Here is a 19766-nt window from a genome sequence, read left to right as displayed (position 1 = left end):
TCCAGGGCCTGACATCTCGGTTGGTGCCAGCTGAGTCGCCGCAGGAGTTAAGGACCCGAGCACCAGGCAGGCGTGCAAGACCCCAGCAAAGGCACTGCGTGCAGAACAGGGGAGAGCGCGTGACTGGGGAGGCAGAGGACAGGCAGAGCAGGGGAATTGTTTGTTGATTCCTGTACTGAAAATACTGGAATTTTTTATCTATCTTGTAAACAATGTTTAGTTTTCAAGCCGCTCTGATAAATCAGCTTTAGCTCTGTTAGGATGTGGTGGCGGTAACAGCATGGGCAGCCTGTACCAGCCCTCTCCCTGCGCCGCCCTTCTCCAGGCCCGTGCCCTCCCCGTCGGTCTCTGCGCTCCGTTTTCTCTCCTTTCTTCCCCTCGACACTTCCATCTTGCAAGGAGAGCTTGCACAACTAGACTGCCCGAGCGGCCAGGCCTGCTCCCAGAGACACGGGAGAGCTTCCACCAAGAGGGTTGGCAAGGAACAATTTTCCATCCAGGTATGGAATGTGTTTTTGTTCCCCTCAAAGTTTTCAAAAATCTTCCTGGAGGAAATTAGAAGCCAACCTCTGTATTTGTTGCTGCAGAAGCGCAGCTGGGAAGACTTGGCAAGTTTCCCTGTCAGGTGGCTCACACAGCGCTACACAGGAGTCGGTCCCCTGCAGTAACCCTTTAGGCTAGGCTGAGTTTTTTGACGTTGACCCCAGTTTTTGCTGGGCCATCATCTTCAGCATGCCCTTCTTCCCTCCCTTGCCTCCTTCACTTTGCCATTCCCCACGGCTGCTGAAGAGCTCGCGATTTCTGACGTTCCTCCTTGCAAAGAACCACCCTTTGGTTTAGGGAGTTCAAACCGAATGTTTTCCAGTGTTTTCCAGCACTGGCTCCACTACCCACTCTCGCTCCCTCCAGCCCTGGTGTTTTTTCAGGCAGTAATTGAACCCAATGGTATTCCGAGATGTGGCATGTAACAGAAAATAGACTGAAACAAATTAGAAGAAAATGCATTTGCAATCAAAATGACCCCAAGGCGTAACACATGCTCTTTCCTCCATGTGTCATGGTGAATGGTGATACAGGCACACCGCCGAGATGTGGAGACCACGCTGGCAAACCGTTTCCTTCAAGTGTGACAGCGATGCTAAATCACTGCTGCTGGTTTTGTGCCGGGTGGTCAGAAAAGCCTCCAGTGTGAGAGCTGTAGCTGAAGAATAGAGGGAACGTTCGAGCCAGCTAAATACAAATTCCATAAGATCATAACTTCTTTCTGCATGCACAAGGTAAAGGAAAATAGCTACAACTAATTTCATTTCAATTTTACATACCCCTTGATGCACCTGTAGAACTTGCCACTTAATGATATCTTAGGTGTGAAAACGTCTTGGTAGAGAGCTTTGTGAGTTTGAAACTCCATGTGTGTTTTCAACATAATATTTTGTGTTTTAGAAAACCTTTGAAACTCCTTTTTTCCACTATCCTTATTCTCTTGTGGTACAAAGGAGAAGCTGACATGATCATTTCATAGCAGAAAAGTAAATTATTTGATAATGAAATTCAGGGAAATATCTTTTTCTTTTTCCTTCATTTGCTGACTAACAGTGTTTAAACATTAGCTAGAGAACAAGAGGGAGATGGGAAAAGACAGGAGAGCTGTTGTTTAATCAAGACTCCACTACCTGACCAGTCTTCAAAACAGCAGTAATCAATTCCATGGCAAAGCCTTTTGGTTTCTGCTACAGTCCTGGGAACCTTAACTATAAATAAAATATAAAATTGCAGATGTCAGAGCTTGCAGATTAATTAGCAGGATAAAAGGCTGGTTACAGATTTGATGCTGATCCAGGGATTTTCTGTGGATGGTTTTGCAAGCCTCAGTGATAACTTAAAACCAGAGTTCCTGGTATTTTGGATGGCCTCATAGGCATTGACTTGAAATGTGCTTTAGAAAGGACAGCGTCCTATGAATGCTTAAACAAGGACGGAGGATTTATGTGCTGCTCAGAGAGCATCTCGGCCTCCTGTGCCGTGCTGGCTTGCAGCAGGGGAGGCAGGGAACAGTCCCTGGCAGGTGGAGTGCTTGAAGCTGCGAGGAGCAGTGTGGCAGAGCTTCAGATTTCCTGGCACGCAGCGTTTCTGTATAACATCCCAGTGCTACTGCCGGTGGGTGTGCGGCTGGTTTTGCTCTGGGGGCAGATGAGCCCCGTGGGAAGGGGCTCTGCCAGTGGCCAGGGTCCATTTTGCTAAATCATTACTCCTGTAAAGCTCAACATCTAGAGATATAAAGTGTAAGAATAATAAAACACAAACATTACAGGTAGCATTAGCCAGAACAGAACTGCACAGCCCCAAACTGCTGCTGGGCAGTCCCAAAGGAAACCAAGATGGGAACCAGGCTCGATTCGTCTTGCTGTGGAGCATTCCCCATCCATCTGCTCTGCATCTCATCTCATCGGTGTGGCTGGGGACTCTTGCTCAGGTTAACAACATTGAGTGCTGTGCCTCCTACAGCCCTCAGAAGTCTAAACACTGCGTCCATCCAACACTTTGGCCCCGGCATGCTGCCACCGCAGGGTGCTGAGCTGCCTTGGGGGGTGCGGACAGACATGTACCGCCTGCAGGAACTTGCTCCTTTGAGGATTGTCTGTGGCTTGTGTTGTAAGCAGCAGCGAGTTAGTGGAATTTGGCAAAAATTAAGGAATTAGGCAGTATGTCTTGGCTTCGTGTATACAAAATGCCATGATAGTTCTTTTCCATTTATTTTGATTTGAAAGCAAATTTCAGTGAGTCACTCGCCTGTCAGTAGCGTGGTACAGGGATTTGCTGGAGATGCCCGTTGGCATCATTCGAGTCTGGGTGCACGGAGCATCTCAGCCCCATCTCCGGCCACAGCCTGGTGTCTACTGAGGGCCACAGATAGCGGAGCAGAGCATGCTGTTAGAGGGCTGCGTGATGCCTGGCGTGGTTATAACCAGCCCGTTGTCCTCACACCGCCATGCCTTGGCTCGTGGGAGCTCCTCGGAGGAAATCCAGCAGCATTTTTTGTAACAGTGCATAAAGCAAAACATGAGATGGAATTTCTCCCTTTTCCCTGGCACTGTATAGCTGTCTGTTTGTCTTGCTGGGGCTGAAGCGATGCGTGTTTACCTATCGCCCAGGCACCAAATGTTCCTTCTGCCACCGACAGGGCGTCCCCCCTGCTTAACTGCAGTGCAGCGGGCGGCTGCAGACGCAAAAAGTGTGAGTAGTGCAGGTCGGCACACACAGTGGTTTCCCCAGGCAGTCCTTTCTGGGGGCTACCAGGATCTGTAGAGAGATTCCTGTGACATTGCACTGAGCAGGGCTGCAGTGTGTGACGCTCGCTCGTGACCGACCGGACGCAGTTTACCAGCAGTAAGGAGCAGTCGGTGTTTGTGCTCCAAATAGCTGACTCAGCAACCTCCAGCCCTTGCTTACCCTTGGATTTATTGGAAAAGTGTTCTTCCTTCAGCATCGTGAGATGCACTTGAGCTGTTACAGCTGCATAAAAAGCATGATTTATGTTCCCTCTTCCACGACGGTTCTTCCAGCAGGGACACTGGTTTCAAGTTGATCTTCCCTCACCTGCAGACAAGTCCTCCCCAGCAGCACGAGTGGTGCCAAGTTGAGCACTCAGAAGATGGTGATGCCAGGATGAAAGTTTCCCATACACAATTAACTTGCTGTCTTGGTCACACATCCTGGAAAGGCAGCTCTAGCGAGGAGCAATGCGTCAGGAGTCCAAGGGAGAGCAAAGCCCAGCCTGAGTGGCCAAGCAACCAGATCGCCCAAATGTTTTGATAAAAGAAAAAGCAGGTGATTTTCTGTATCTTCACCTACAAAGTCAGCTGACTTGCTGGGGCTGGATTTAAAAAAAAAAAAAAAAAAAGAAGAAAAAAAAAATCCAATTATAAAAAGCTTTAACCTAAACCAGTGAGCGGAGGAGCTGTCCTGGGCAGCGTCAGGCAGCAGTGCCAGCGGACTGCTCCTGGCCCCATCTACGTTTCATAAATAAGTTCATTACAAAGATGTATTCCATAAAGTAGTGGAGTGTCTGTGTGATTTAGGCCCCAATTTGTATTTGCATGATATATGTCCTCTTGCATCTACTCTTCTTTTACTTACTGACTCTGTAGTCGATTCTGGGGATGTTATTTGAAGTTTGTTTGGCAAATAGAGGAGCTATTACCAGGTAGCGCTCATCACAGGGACTTTTCAAAATTGGTTTTCCAGTAGCAAAACATTAGATAATAAAATGACAGTACACAACCCATTTTAAGAATACCCTTCCTTGTTTTCTCTGCCGTAGTAGCTACAATTGATTTATTTCACAAAGTTCATCATGTTTTAAAGGATGGGAGCATCAATCACGTACCTTGGGCTGTCTCATAAGCAGAATTCAGTTGTGACAATCTGAATGAATACAAATGGGTTGCCAAAGTATCCATCCCTGCGCGTGCTTTCACAAAAGCCAAAGTAAGAATATTGTTCATTCGATCTGGGAGGGGATTGAGATCTCTGAAGATGTATTGTCTAGAAGAAAGCAGCAGAGAAATTAAGGCTTATCAATCAAATCCAGCCTCAGAATGTTAATTGATAGTTGCCAGGCATCAGATGAATGTAATAATCTATCAGCCAACCATAAAAGCAAACCATTGGCAAACTGGTACCAAATGTCTATTGAAGTCCATGGGGATTGAACATGAGAAGAATGCAAAGGCAATGCCTCCTCCCTCCTTATTTTCCTTCCTTTTTTTTCCCCCTAAAGGTCTCTGTTTATTTTTCCTATGCAGAGTGAATGGCTGTTAACTTCTTTCTTTGCAGCACTCCAACTTGTTAACTCCCATTCAGAAAAGAAAATCACAACAGAAAGAAAAAGCAAAAAGAATGAAAACAAAAACCTGCAGAAAGCCTTGTTTTCATTTCACAGACAAGGTGGTAACTCGGATATTTGCATTTAGAAGAGTATGAAAGGAGTATTGGAAGAGGAACAGATTTTATTTTTGTTTGTCTTCTCAGCTTTGTGCACATCCGTTCAACACGAGAAAGACTAAAACAGAAATGTTCTCCTGCAACCCGGCGTGGTCCAGGAAATGAAGTGCAGTACCTCTGGGGTGGTGGGGCTGCAGTGGGAGCTGCTGGTGGCTGCGAGCGGAGGAGCTGATCCGTCTGAGCCGGCCACATCGCCCTCCCCCCATCCGAGTCTCAGTGCTTTGTCTCACCCTGTAAAACGGGGGTGAGCTGAGCTAAAGCTTGGCACCTTGTGTATTAATGTATCACAGTTGATGGAGTTGCTCTCAAACATCCAATGGTTAAATTGCAGCCAAGCCTCCCTTGGGCTGGCTCCTTCTCCCCTGGGTACAGCCTTCTGCCTCAGCCAAGTCGATGTCATAAGGGGCATGTGCCCGAAGTTCACCATGGAGCTGTGATCTACTGGCATTATGAAAACGTATGGGTAGCAGTGAGGGACTGCAGGAGCTCAACTGCCAGCACAGCCTGCTCTGAACAGGGGTCCGAGTGCTCAGGTACAGACAGGACTAATCAGAAAACATTTTCAATGTACCTGATCGGGAATCTGCAATAGGGCAGATTTTTCCCTATCTCTTTTGCCAGATTTACACAGTCATTTAGGAACAATATAATTGAAAAATCTCTTTAGCTCAGGATAATATTTGACAGTAGAAAACAGAGGAAGCATTGGTAAACACACAGGATTTTTTTGCCGTGTGCTAGCAAAAATTGATTTGTTTGTCTTTGGGGCAGGAGATGTTAATATTGGCTGATTTCAATCATATTTCTTTCAGAAAGGCAGCTGAAAGATGCTCCATCAGCTGTCGGTCCTCACCTATAGCGCTGCATGTCAAGAGCCACCCGCCCAAGTGGAGCGTGCAAGTAGGGCAGCTCCTGCAGCTCCTGCAGGTGTGGGCTCATGCACCAGTGTGCAGGCTACTTAACTTCCTTATTGACGGTGGACTTTTCTGTGCTTACTGATGGCTACCACGGTTAATATGTTGTGTGTAATGTAAATCAGTGACAAGTTAGGATGCTGGGCTTGGTGCAGGACACCACAGATGCTCTGAATTCAGTACCCAGAGGATGACAGAATCAGGCTCCTTCTGAACCATTGGCACAGTCAGACCCATCTCTACTTGCGGGATTGTATGAGATCTCTCTGTTGTTTGCTGCCATTTCATTTACTTAAACAGTTTGGTAGAGATGAGAGCTTTCTCCTTCAGTGTGGGTGTTATGCATACATAAGCACTGGGAGCAGCTTACACCTTTCATTTCCATCCTGGCAGGCATAAACGCCCCTGGGCAGAGCTTTATGTAAAACCCAAAGGCAAGCGTTTACATGGAAATCTGTATAACCTCCTAAATAATTTTATTTGAGATGCAAAGTTTTTATCCAGACCTGACTTTTCAGAGCACAAAAAAAAAAAAAAAGGCAACATTTAGCACTAAATAAATGAGATGCACAGAGAACTAACTGAGTTTCATCTGCCAGAATTACTCAGCAGTAACGTTTCATTAACAATAAATGCTCATCAATAGCTTTACAAATTAAAGTGGTCTAGCAACTTCCCAGTGACTCCAGGCAACTGCCAAGCAGTAAGGAGAGCAACGAGACAACGCTGAAGCAAGATCTTGTTAGGCATTGGGTCTCTTTTCTGGACAAAATAGTTTTCAGGTTAATGTGGTCCCGAGAATAAGTACGTATGTGTATGAATGTACATGCACATGGATTTATACACATATAAAAAGAACACGGAGATGTTCAGTTGTGTAGACTGAAGAACCGCCTTGATGATCTTGGCTGATGCTGATGGTCAGGTCACTCCATCATCAGCTTCCTGTGGCACGTGGCTCCCATGGGGGCTTTTGTGTCCTTACTGAGGATGAAATCCTGCTCACAGGTATTTCAGTCCCGGCATCGCCCTTAAAATATGTTTTGTTTCTTGTGATGATATCCTCGCATTAGCAGGGCACTCAGGCAGTAAAACAGGCTGTGAACTGAGAAGTGTCAAACTACAAATGTAATAGTGTGCCCTCCAACAGCTTCTTGGGAAAAGCCCATTTGTGCAGGATTTGATGGTTGTTTATGCCACGAGCTCCACCACCTCGAGCCGTCCTGCCTGAAAGACTGGTGGAGCAACCCCAGCGTTACTGAATACCGAGCTACAACTGGGTTCCACAAGATACGGATTTGGGGCACCCTTAGGTGTAGGACATTTAAAAATAACTTCCCTTTTCAGAGGTGTACCAGGAAAACATCCAGGCAGCAACTTGTTGCAGTTGTAATGGCATTTATATGTCAATGTTCCTTGGCGTTAATATAATGGGCCAAGTATAGAAAATAGCTGGGGACATCAAGAAGAATGTGGCTTCATGAAAACAACATTTGGAGCTAATTACAAGACCTTCGGGTTAGAACAACACTAAGCTGCCAAAAATCCCTGGATAGTTACTTACTATCTATTCATACTTACTAGTATGAATAGTTACTTTACTTACATTACTTACTAGTATAATAGTTACTTACTAACTATTTCATACTGAAATGAAATGAAATCCAGCAATTGAGTGGGGAAATGTGGCCATAATAGAAATCATGCCTGGAATATTCATAGAGAAGTTTATCAAAGAGACTTCTGTGGAAAACACAGTATTAACATTTATAGGCCCTGAACATGTCCTTCAGGACACTCTCCTAATTTCACTTTGAGCTACCTCATCTTTATGCAGCATTAAGTTTAACTCAGCAGACCATGTTTATTAAAAAAAAAAAAAAAAAGTATTTAAATGGAAATGTATGCAGTGAAATCTCAGGCCGGAGAAGGACAGATACCTGCTGTAGTGTTAACCATGTGTGGGACATGGTAGAGGTGTTTATATTCAGCTGTGTATGCAGCTAGGGTTAATCTTTGCTATTCCTGCTGTCACACCATAAAAAAAATATATTTTTTCCTTCAATGAGAAAATAGAGAACTTTGCCATTGTGCAAAGATTTAAGCATTGTACCTCTTCAAACAGTAATGTATTGTGTAGCCCTTTGACGACTTGTACAAAACTGAGTTACTCCAAGAGACTATTTATAGGGCTTTCCCTTATGTTGTGCTCTTGTAGGACTTTTTTTTTATATTGAAGATTCTGGCCTTGAGTCACACTAGCGTTGATGGAACTGCAGGATTGAGTGCAATGGAATTCATTCCCTAATTCTCTTTGCAAAAAAGCAGAGGAGCAGGTTGTAGAAGAGCAGTTGCTGGGCATTGTGTTTGTGTCCTGCAGCTGCAGTCATGGTGGGAAGTTTTATTAGCCTAAAAGAAAGGCAGCGTATGAGATTGCTCTGAAGCTAACCCACCGTTTTAAGTCCTGCTCAGCCAGGAGTTACAGCTGTGATGGAGCTTGGGGCTGCCGAGGAGCACGGGAGCAGTTGCAGGAGCTCCGCATCTGCTGTGCTTGGGGCATGCAGCACGGTCGAGCTGCCCTGCAGCAGGGTCAGGCACAGGCATGGCTTGGTGGTGTTGATTGTGCTCAGGGGAAAGGAAATCCAATGCAGTAATTGTACATACCTTTCAAAAGGACTGCTTCAGCATGCCTAAAAAGCTATTTTTTACCCAGTAAATATGAGAGAAAGATGTGAGTGATAATAGGGAATTAATTAGAAGTAGTTCAGAAGATGCTCCAATATGGCACCATCCCCACAACAACGAATAAGGCTGTTCTCGTTATAAATAACAATAACAACTGGGTTTAGAAAGGAAGTGGAAACATCTCTGAAAAATAATTAAAACAATTTGTTCCACGAGCAGAAGAACTAGAAAGACCACGTTCCTGCACATTTGCATCCTGTGTCCCCTCGCCACCCTCCCACTTCCACAGCCCACTCGATGGTAAATCCCCTGTCCCATCCCGAGGTCATGCTGCTTCTCCTTCGCTGAGGTCTCCCAGAGCGGGCAGGACCTGAGTGCCAAGTGCTTCGCCATTGCTGGGGTGCAGCATGTCTGCCCCAGGCTGTTGGCAGTTTTCCAAAAACATGGAGGAACTTAATTAATTGAAAGCCTCTATCTCCTGGCAAAATTTGATTGACATCAGCCAAATTAAATCTCAGGAGGGACAGAAGCAGCATCGGGACTGATGGATGTGTGAAGGGGCAGACCATGAGAATGTGAATCTCATTTGTAGACTTTTTTCCTAAGAAAAAAGAGGAAATGAAGAAATGGGAACTCGAGCCTGGTGGCTACAGAGCCCCCCGCAGCACCTCCTCGCCTAGCACTGCCAAAAGCAGGTATTGAACTGAAGGGATGGAGACTAACATGTTCGTAGCAGAAAGTCCAGGTGATTATAATTCATACCAAGTACTTTCTTTTTTTTTTTTTTTTAAATAGTGGTCTGAAAGCTTTTGGTTTGGCTGAAAGGTCTGGGAAATGCATTTGCTAAAGAGCTCGGATAGTTTATGGGGCTGTACCACAGGCTGCTTTCCCTCTTCATTTTACTAAATACCCATAAATTGAGAGCCCCATGCAATTTTGACTATGCTTAGTGTTGTTTCAAGTTGTATATCTCATGTCCTGCTGTAGAGAATTGGAAATAGTTGGCTACTTGATAGCATGAGGTTTTGCTAGCACAAGGAGCAGTTGGAAAATGTTTCTGAACATTTTTTTTCCCTCTAGAAAATCTTGGTTTTGCGTAGAAAGCAAAGCAAAGAGGAATCCCCACCTTCTCGTCTGAAAATGGGGGATCTCATGTTTTGCTTGTACCTATGAAGAGTTATAGGAGATGGAGACACTCCATGGAAATTTCCTTTTCATTCACAAAAGTGTTTTTTTCTGACAAGTTAAAAACCACTTTCAGTCACACTGTAATGCATTGTGAGTGTAGGCGGTGCAACCCCCAAGTATCTCTGTACTGAACTTCGGAAAAGGCTTCAAGTGTAAATATTTCCTGTCAGCATCCACAGGGCTTTGGTCCTCCTTCACAACCCTAGCAGTACTTTCAGCATCGCTGTGGCCAGGCCTTGTAAGTGTTGGGATACACAGCATGTCCTTCTTGGTAATGTTCATCCATCCCTTCGCTTCTTTCCTCTATATCCCCTTCTGTCTCTTAATATCAGCAGCGCAAATAGCGGTCACAAGGGCTGTCTGTCTATGTTTTTATGGCAGACTTGTGTCTTTAAAGGATATATGAAAAAGGATTGTGTCGCCCACAGGTTCGTGCAGTGCACTGCCCCCTAAACAGCAAATTCAATGGGCGGTAGAGACTGAGGGTGGCTCAGAAGGATTATGGTGGCAGGCTGTGGCAGGGGTCCCTTGTATTCAGGCAACGCTCGGCCTGGAAGCGCAGGAGGATCCATCCTTCTCTGCCCTGCATCGAGTGCACTGTCAGGCTCGGATACTGCCACGCACCCCGCTGCTGAACTTTGTTAACGAGTCAGCACACTGTCTGAGGCATGCGCACTTTCTCAAGACCTCAGCCCCTTTTCCTACGGCTTAAGCAAAAGCCCTTTTTCTTCCAGAGCTGGGGAAGCCCCAGGGGAGCGCAGAGACCCGCTGGGGACGGCAGCTCTCCTGGGAGCAGCTACCGAGGCTCAGGCAGTGCCCACAGCAAGGGCAGCCAGCCCGCCCTGACAGAGGGCAGCCCCGTGGTCGGTCGGTTGGTCAGTCAGTGACACGCGGCCGATCGCCGTCACTCCACCACTTCAAATGGCAGCTGGCATCTGCTCGCAGGGAGCTTCCTCAGGGGTCCCCACCCGGCTGCAAGCTATGTTCTCCATGCCCCCAGGCACCGACACCCGATGATGTGGACAAAAGGCCCTCTATGTTGGAGGTGTTGCCAAGGGCAGGTCAGCCTACCCCCACGTCACAACCGCCTCTGTCACAAAGAAAAGAAGGGTTGTTGCCATCCGTGCCTCCCTCCTGAGGGGAGCAGCAGGCCCCATACACCGACCGGGCCCACCTCGCGGGGAAGCCCACTGCCTCACCGGGACCCAGGTAAAAGATGTTACAAGGAAACTTCCTAGCCTGGAAAGCCCCCAGGTTATTATCCATTATTGGTTTTGCACATGGGCAGTGATGAAGTTGTGAGAAGTCCAAGGCCAATCAGAAGAGGCTTCAGGGCCCTGGGACTATAGGTTAGAGGTTCAGGAGCACAGGCAGCGTTTTCCTCTATCCTTCCAGCTGCAGGGGATGATATTGGAAGAAGCAGGCAGACCCAGCTGGCTCTGAGGCTGGTGTCACCAGCATAATTTTGAGTTTTTAGGTCATGGGGTGGTCTACACAACACTGGGCCTGACAGGATGCACCTTCCTCAGAGACTTTTGCTCACAAGTTAGCAGGGCTGACTGAAAGCACTTTAAACTAGATTTGAAGAGGGTAAGGGAGAAAATCAGGCTCGCTGGTGATCAGCTGTGTAACAGCACAGCAAAGGTGGAGTTCCTGCCCTCAGTGAACCCAAATGGCTGGCCCCTGCTTTGCTTGGAGCTTCCTACCTCTTTGCCAACCTGGTATTGTGGAAGGGGAGGGAAAGTGAGTCCAGCCACTGAAACGCGTCCTTTTGCTGTACGTACACCTGGCCGACTGAAATCTAAAGAAAAATTTGACTTCTGTTCTGTGCAAAAAATCTACAGAATTAATTATCCATTGTTATTATTTCTTTTAAAATACAGATTTTAACATCCTGGACAACCTTAACACTGAATTGTAAAAGAGTAGTCTCTACTGTTATTATCTGAGATGGCAAGATTTGATAAGAGTGGAGTCATATGTGTGTGTTTTTTTTAAGTCTGGCCAGTGTAACCAGCAAATAAGACAAAATCTGAATGCTCAAACACATCAAATCCCTTTGCTGTTTTAGGCTAATTATTTCAGTTAATCTAAGAAATTATACCGCCTTTTCTTACAAATCTTGTCACCTTAACTACTGCTAACAGGTCATTATTTTTCACCTTCAGGAAAAACCACTTAAAGCACATCTTCTTTCAGTAAAATTATTTTTCTGTATAGGGAAAGCCCTTTCTCTATAGAGAGAGCCTCTTCTGTAATGATCTGGTAATAGAGAAGTTTAATTTTAATGTTTCATGCTGCTTTGGATTCTTTAATCCTCACTTAACCCCAATAAACCTTAATTTGTACTGCTGCTTATTGGACTGTACTAAAAGGAATGGTTTAAAATCTGTATTTATATAATTTACCTATATTTGTGGTATATGTTGTATCTTGTCTGTCTGGTTTAAAGGCATCAGAGGGGCTCCTCATGTTGTCTGAAGTCACTGATGCGGTCCTTGGAGAGCTGGGACTGTACAGATGGGGCAAGTCCCTGCAGTTTTGTTTCCTTTCTGCCTTTTTGAATATTCTTCATTTCAGTCTCTAAGGAAAAAAAAAAAAAGAAAAACGCTGAAGCTTCTATCCTCCCATGCGCACCTGGCAGGTCTGGATTTGAATTAAATGAGAAAGCAAAGTATTTGTGACGGAACAGGACAGTTACATGCCAAATGATTACAGTGAAATGGAGCTGCTTCGATTATTCATTTCAAATTTAGCCTCTTCTTTTTGGTTTCTGTGCTATTTTGTGAATCAGTTCCGATTTTGGTGAAATTGGTTGTTTCTTGCTAAGTGTTCATAAGAAAGAAATTCTTAGTCTGTGCATGTTTTCTTTGGACTATTTGCTGCAGTGAAGGGTCATCTAATTACCTGGTGATGTCTGTGCTCAGTGCATGGGTCTCTGAAATCTTTAACTACAGAAGTGGAGAAGTGAATACAAAGCAGTTTTCAGTGAGAAGGTTGGGGAGGGATATTCATTTATATGTGATTTCAGTGCAAGGCTGAAATTCATGCGTGTTCTTCCAAATACACTTCAGGCTGCTTAACCCGTGACTAAGAGTCCTGTGAGTAAGAACACTTCTGTATTGATTTAGCAACCAATTATTACATTATTTCATCGTTGGCACAGTAATTACAAAGGATTTCTCGAAGTCTGAAATCTTGAGCTTCTACCTTGGAAACACAGTCAAAAGCTTTCACACTTCAGTTTGGCCTTTCTCTCCCCATGATAGTACCCCCCCTGTGCATTTCTCTCCCTTACAAAGCCTTACAAGCAGTGGGATTTCACCAGCTCCCTGTGATGCCATGTCCCTAGTAGCTCTCAGCAGTCAAGTATTTGCAGTATTATTCTCCTGTTCTTACTCAAAATCCAACATTTCTCAGTCCTTGGTCTTCAGACTTTCAGTTGTTGTATTTGCTACCAGTGAAATCTTCTGTTGGTGCTGAACTAAAGGCAGGATTTTTCAAAGGGAAGGAGGTGCTTGTATAGCTTTAATGTTAGGCAACTTGGCACGTCATCACACTGAGTACTGAGGACAGAAAATTCAAGCCTCTGTATGCAGGGCTTCTGGTGATTACTGACCTGTTGCTGTGTGAAGTGAATGGGCCCGTTGTCTGCAGGTGTGTCCATGCCTGATACCAGGTTTCTTGTAAGTTTGGCTTGGGATACTGAGGCTCTAAATATCCTACCTAAGGTAAGATATTAATGAAGCTGTCTTAAACGTTGCATTGCAATTAGGCTGGAATTAACATAGATAAGAATGTGCCTGGATAAGTCAAGAGTGAGAGCCCTGTAAAAAGATGCACTAGAGTCTCCTTGCCCTAACTAACAAGTCTTGTTTGGAGCTGCAAGGTGTGCTCCTGTGGTGACACTCTCCAGGATGAACATCAGTAACCGTGATGTTCACAAATCTGGACTGGAGTATCAGTCCTTCTGCTTTCGCATGGTTTCTGTACACCTGAGATAATTTGTAGCACAGGTAATTGTATAAAGCCCTACATTTCTGCATCTCAGTTGAAGTATTCCTGTATTTGGTCATTCATTAACAGTACAGCAATTTCAGGATTGATGTTTAGCTTTACAATTGCAAGCAGAATTCAGATGGATCATGCTGGCATATGTAAAATCCTGCTACTTTGGTAGCTAGCTCTTCACTTGCATCGGGCTGGGCTCCTGCTGGCTGCCTGGCCAGCTGCAACTCCTTGCCCAGATGAAGGAGATATGGGAGTACGCAGCTGGTGCCTAGCACTGGAATTTGCAGAGATACTGCTGTTTCCTGGGATTTCTCCTGCTCCGCAGCCCTGGAGAGCCAAACACAGCTTAGCCTGCAGCCCCTGTGCTGCCACAGGCACAGACGGGTGGCCTTTGGGAGAGCACAGAGTGCCCAGGGCCTCCTGTGTGCTGTTTCTCACACTGAATTCTGCTTTAAAACTTGGCAAAGTATTTCCGGTCTAACACTGTGTGAGCACAGGCAGCTGGTCCCCACTCCACATTAACAGTGCAGGGAACAACAGCTCCACCAAAGCAGATGGGGAAAAAATGTCCTGACCACCGTGTTGTGAGAAATCAGGCAGCCCACAGCAAGCTATGGGGGGGCTAAATTTAACCCCCTGCCTTTGTGACGGCCAAGTGGAGAGATGGAAAGCTGAGAAAACAGTCCTTGCAGGGCACTCACAGGGTAGCAGCTTGTTTTGTTGTGCTGCCACTCTCCTGCAGCAAGGTCGGGTGTTGTAGGGGCCTCCAGCATCTTTCCTCGGGCCACCCCTCTTCAGGGAGTTTGCAAATGTTTTGTATGTGCTTGAGCAGGGGCATTTCTGAAAAGCAAGCTGATAGGAAGTGACACCAGGAGGGAATTTTTAGCTCAGATGCAGCCTTTGGAAGCAGAATGTACAAGATAAAGCTACAAGCCTTGACATGCAATCCCTGAGACTGTGAAGCTTTAGGTGGTTTGTTGCAGTGGGTCCTTGCTTTTGAAATGTAGGCTTAAACAAGGACTTCTGCCCAAAATACAACAGCAGAATGTCATATAAAAAAAAATAATAATAATAATTCTAGCCCTCTTCTGCCTTTTACTACTAATATCACATATGTTAATCAAGATTATTTCATGTCAGTGAAGCTTCCTTAAGCTGTGGGAAGCAAACTGCATATTAGACAGAAATGATGGATCTTGAGCAAATAATTAAAGTAGCATATGTTTTCCTATTCCTAAAATAGCAAAATGCAGCTTTATCTTGGTGTACCGCGATTCCTTACTCGCTTTTAATGCGCACGTGTGTTCCAGGAGGCTGTCGTACAGGGGAATTGGTGGGGTAGCTGCTGGAGGCAGGCGCTGTCAGCAGCAGTGCCCAGCTACAGGCACCAATTCAGACCTTATCACTAAACCAATTTCTTCAATCACTTCAATCGATCACTAAATCAATTTCTTCAATCACTCGATTTCTTCAGAATTTTCAGTTTCTGTGAACATCCCCCACAAACAGTTATTCAGGAGCTCCCCAGGCGTTTGTCCTCCAGTAACTCCGATTGCATTAGGAGAAGCCAGAAGCCTGCCATTAGGGGTGATGCTGAGCATCTGGGTCACTGAATCCACGCCCGCTGCATGAGAACCGTCCTTATGAAGCCGCTCCTTCTCCAAGCAAAACTACTGAGGAAGCAGAATTGCTGACAGCACGGCTCCAGCCTGAGGGGTGAGAGGCCCAGGCTCCTGCTCAGGGCCAGGGCAGGAGGAGTCTCTTGCTTCCCTCCTGGAAAGGTGAAAAAGAATAATTGCAGTGCACACGCAGGAAGCAGGGTGCCAGTGCTGCACGGCTGGCTGCAGTGGGAACACCCAGCTATCGCCTGGCTCTCGTCAGTGGTTGTCTGTTGGGGCAAATTGTTCAGAAAAATATGTTCTCTGGCTTTTGCTATTTGTGTGCAACAACCCAAGGCTCTCATTTTGGCTCGCTTGTTCTGCAGTGCTCTCACTTGCCCTGTACTTGGAGGCAGATGTGCTGGCTTTCCCTAACAGGCCTTTTTGGTAGCGGGGATTGGCGATCCGCCTCCCTGGTCTGGGAAGGGAGGAGAGCAAAAATACTCTGAAATGTGAGTTGTTTTTCCCTCTTTGTATAATTTTTTATGCTTTGTGCAGACTGCTGTTACTTATGGATCCTTCACACTTCTAGCAAATCTAGGACCCTCTCCCTCCCTAGGTGTTTGCCAAGACCAATGTCCACCCCCAGAAGGGCAGTAAGCGGTAGGTGTAAGTTCATCCTTCCCAGCTGCTCGTCTGTCCCCAGGATTTCCAGCACTGGGTGCTGCCTGGGCACCACCTCCCTGTACCCAGAGCCCCATCCCACTCCTGACCCGTTGCAGGGGATCTACCCTTCTTGCTCACATTTGGGCTGCGTCCCTCCCCGTGTACTGCTGCGCACTCACGCACTGGTAAGGAGAAAAATGTAGGAAGACTCCAGAGCATTGAAAATATCTTTCCTTTAATATGGACCCGATGGGAAGTGAGAGCAGGTATTGAAATTCTACTGGCAGATACTGGATGTTTCACCTTGCAGCCACATTAAAAATCCACGGTGTTAGAATAAATCTTTCAAATGAGAGATGTGAGGTTAGTATTAAACCTCGGTCTAAGCAGTCCTAAGGTTAGAAGTGTCACCTCGTCCAGCCCGACCATTTATTAATTTTAATCTTGAGCTAAATTCTCCAAATTGGACCAGGTCTGTAACTAAATTGAGCTCTTTCTGAAGCTGCAGCAGGCCTGACAGCGGTTTGCTGCTCTCCGACGGGGCTGTGACCTGCCACTGCTCACATTAAATTGGTAGTCTGGCTGCCTGCGTGCTGCAGCCTCTTCCTAGAGCAAACCTGTCCCATTTTATCACTGCAGTCTTTATGAAATGAACTTTGTGAGACAAAACGACCCCTTAGTGCATGCTACAATTATTTCTACTTTTCCATTTTACTTTTCTGACCTAAAAAGACCTTAAAAATCCCATTCAAACCTGTACTAGCTCTGTAAGCATGTGGGTTTTCTCCCTCAAGTGACATATCATTCTGTCACGCAGAACAGTCGCCAGACAGGGGACAGCTGCCTGGAATAAAAATATTTTAATATCTGTTTTAACATCGTTCTGGTCAAATGGACCAATATATCTATTGTTGAACCCATCAGCTCTTAAGACGTTTACCCTGTGGAAAATGAAGGTAAATGTGGCTTAACCTGAAGGACAGCAGAGAGCTGTGACTCATCCCTCAGGAGGAGCTGTTCTTTTGAATCCTGAATTGATGCACCGTAGGTCAACCAGGAAGGTAATTCAGAGAAGTACACAGCAAAAAGTCTCTAAACTTAAAAGAAAGTTCTTGCAGTGACAGCACAAATTATATAAGTGATTTGTTTGAAATTAGTACTTTCTCTAAAATAAGTCATGGCTCGGGAAATGTTCTTTGGTTAGAAATTTTCCCATTTTATGAACAGATCTGCTTCTGTTAGCCAGTGAATCATGCTGCTCCCTCCAGCTAACCCAGAATGATGCTTGTGATTATGGGAGCTATCAGCTCCTTAATGATAAGGATTTTAATTTGACTTCTTCTAAGACGCACCATGAATAGAAATCACAAGGGCCTCAATTCCTTCTGCACAGATCTTAATTGCAAGTGAAACTTCGGCAAGTGCTTCGCAGCACAACTCTTCTTTTAAGGTACTGCCAGCGTGGCTGTTTTCACCAGTGAGGTCTTGGGGAGGCCTGCAAGTCACTGTCTAGCAGTGGTAGAAAGCCCTGGAAATGAACTCTTCTGCCAAAATTTGGTGGTGAGCTGCACTTCTGAAACATCCGAACCGGCGGCACAGGCAGGGAGGGGACAGGGGGCTGAGGCCCCAGCGCAGCCTCCTGCTGCGGGCGCTGGGCTCCGGGCACCGCACTCAGCAGCCGAGCTGCTTCCAGCCGTGACTCATGTCAGCAGCTGCCCGCGGAGCCTTCCGCTCCGGCTTTTAGTCATGTGGTTGTGATGGAAAGGCACAAAAAGAGAAATAAAATCATCTGTCAGAAGATAATTTAAAACTTGAATCTGCAGATCAAGAACGGCTTGTTCTGATTCTTGTCTTACTGCTTTCACATTTTCCATCCTAGTTTGATTTAATTCTGAGCTGCTTACCTAGAAATACAAAGTGTTTTTTTTAAGGACCACTGTTCTTTTCTTTCTACAGCAGGACCAAAGATGTATCACGTAACTGCTAGGCTGCAGGGGACCCCAGTGTTACTGCGTACAGTAAATATTGTTAATGTAGTTCCATCTCTCTGCCCTCTCCGAAGCAGCTAAAGCCCTGTTTGGATGCTGAGCCATGCTCAGTGTTAACATCCATCTCCTCATGAGAAAGGTTCGCTCACGTCGAGGGGGTGGGGAATAAATGACATTGACCCTCACAGGGGCTTTGTTTGGGAACGTCTTCAAAAGCACCAACCTCTATCAAAAGCTTCATTTTGTGTATGGCTCAAGGCTTTCCGGTTCTGCCAGCGACGGAGGCTCCGTGAGCAGCAGTGAATCACTCTGGCCCTGCTGGCTGCCACAATTAACGCGGGCACACGCTGCCTTCCCGTAATCACTGTGCACTCGGGGGGGACACGGAGCCATCCGTCAGCGCGCCCAGCTGCTGCAGCCACTCCGAGCAGCCAGGCTCTTGTGTTCCTTGTGCCTCTTGTCCTCTGGGTGTCACAGCCTAGTGAAACAGAAACCGATTTCTGTAAATAATTTAGATGCCCAGGGTTTCATTTTTTTTTTAGTCTTTTCAATTTGTTTTCACAGCAGGTGTCATGCTGGTTGCTTCATACTTGGGTTGCTGATAGCTGCACGTCTTGTAGATGGATAAGCAAGTTTTGCACTTTCAAGCAAATTCTCTAGATTTGGGGGGAAGGAAGAGGGGGCAGTGTTGATTGGTTTTAGTTGAGACAAACCAAACCCGCATTTTCACCAACCTGAAAGCCCCTGGGCACTCTTGGCATGAGCGTGAGTTTCGGTGAGGGTTACAGAACCCTCACCCAGACATCAGGGCTGCTCAGCAGCCGGTTGGAGGCTTGATAGACTGGCGTTGATTGCGGCCAGAGATTTCCTACCAGCCCTACTTCTAGCTGCAAGCCAATGCTCTGCATACAGTCACACATGGTGTTTACCTTGTCTTGAGAAAAATTGTCACCTTCGGTCACCTGCTGGAGTGTGTGACACTGTGTGCTCCCTGCCTGTGCTGCTGGAAGGTCCTTCCCTCGTATTATTCATTAGTGATTTATGAACATTTACTTGGCAGTGTATATCCAATGGCTGTTGGAAAATAAGTGTTCCCCTCATGCTTGGCATCCTTCTTGGCAGAGGTACTGGTGACAGAAGGGGGAGAATTCATCTCCTGGTTATGGCCTCCAAGCGCCAGCGGGGACTGAACAGGGGCTTGGTGCTCTGGAGAGCTGGAATAGGGCCATGCTTCAGGGGCAGGGGTTGACAAGATTACAGCAGCACATCATTGATTTCTTCTAGAGAGATATAAAATATCTTATGGTTTAAGATATCAAATTGACATTTCAGACAGTTTCTGAATGTAATGGTCTTCTGCCAAAGGGTTTTTATTTAGAGAAGTGTGTCCCTTGGAGCTAGAGTCTCCTGGATCCTTCCCTTTTGTGCCTGGTGTGGCGTGACTCTTGCTGTAGCTGTGACTGCAACAGCACTGATGTACTCGAGAGTTAAACATGGGAGGGGATGTAACTTCGCGTGGTGAGAGAAAACCTTCTGTTGATCTTTTGTTTGAAGAATCCAGGTGCTGCCTCATGACGGAGCCATCTCGAACCACAGCTCCTTGACTTCACAGATGAGCTTTTCAAAGCATTTACCTAAAATAGCTGTGTGCCCCGGGGAGTTTGCAGTTAAGGCAGCGTGGCCCTGCTGTGTGCTGCTGACTGATCCCCACC

General features: G+C 46.1%; 1 protein-coding gene and 1 long non-coding RNA gene across 3 annotated transcripts in view; one reads left to right on the top strand and one right to left on the bottom strand.

Moving 5' to 3' along the window:
• The window catches only part of KCNIP1 (potassium voltage-gated channel interacting protein 1), a 256038-nt gene that overhangs the window by 64904 nt on the left and 171368 nt on the right, over positions 1-19766 (top strand). The window lies entirely within an intron of this gene.
• Positions 8176-19760, bottom strand: LOC310881219. The gene is made up of 2 exons (XR_014572210.1): positions 12200-19760; positions 8176-11592 (listed from the first exon to the last, which is right to left on the bottom strand). It is a non-coding gene; the product is annotated as an uncharacterized lncRNA (long non-coding RNA).

The sequence above is a fragment of the Anser anser genome, assembly GCF_964211835.1.
Source record: "Anser anser genome assembly, chromosome: 14".
Lineage (NCBI taxonomy): Eukaryota > Metazoa > Chordata > Aves > Anseriformes > Anatidae > Anser > Anser anser.
The sequence above is the reverse complement of the archived record's forward strand: the minus strand, read 5'-3'. Positions and strand labels throughout refer to the sequence as shown.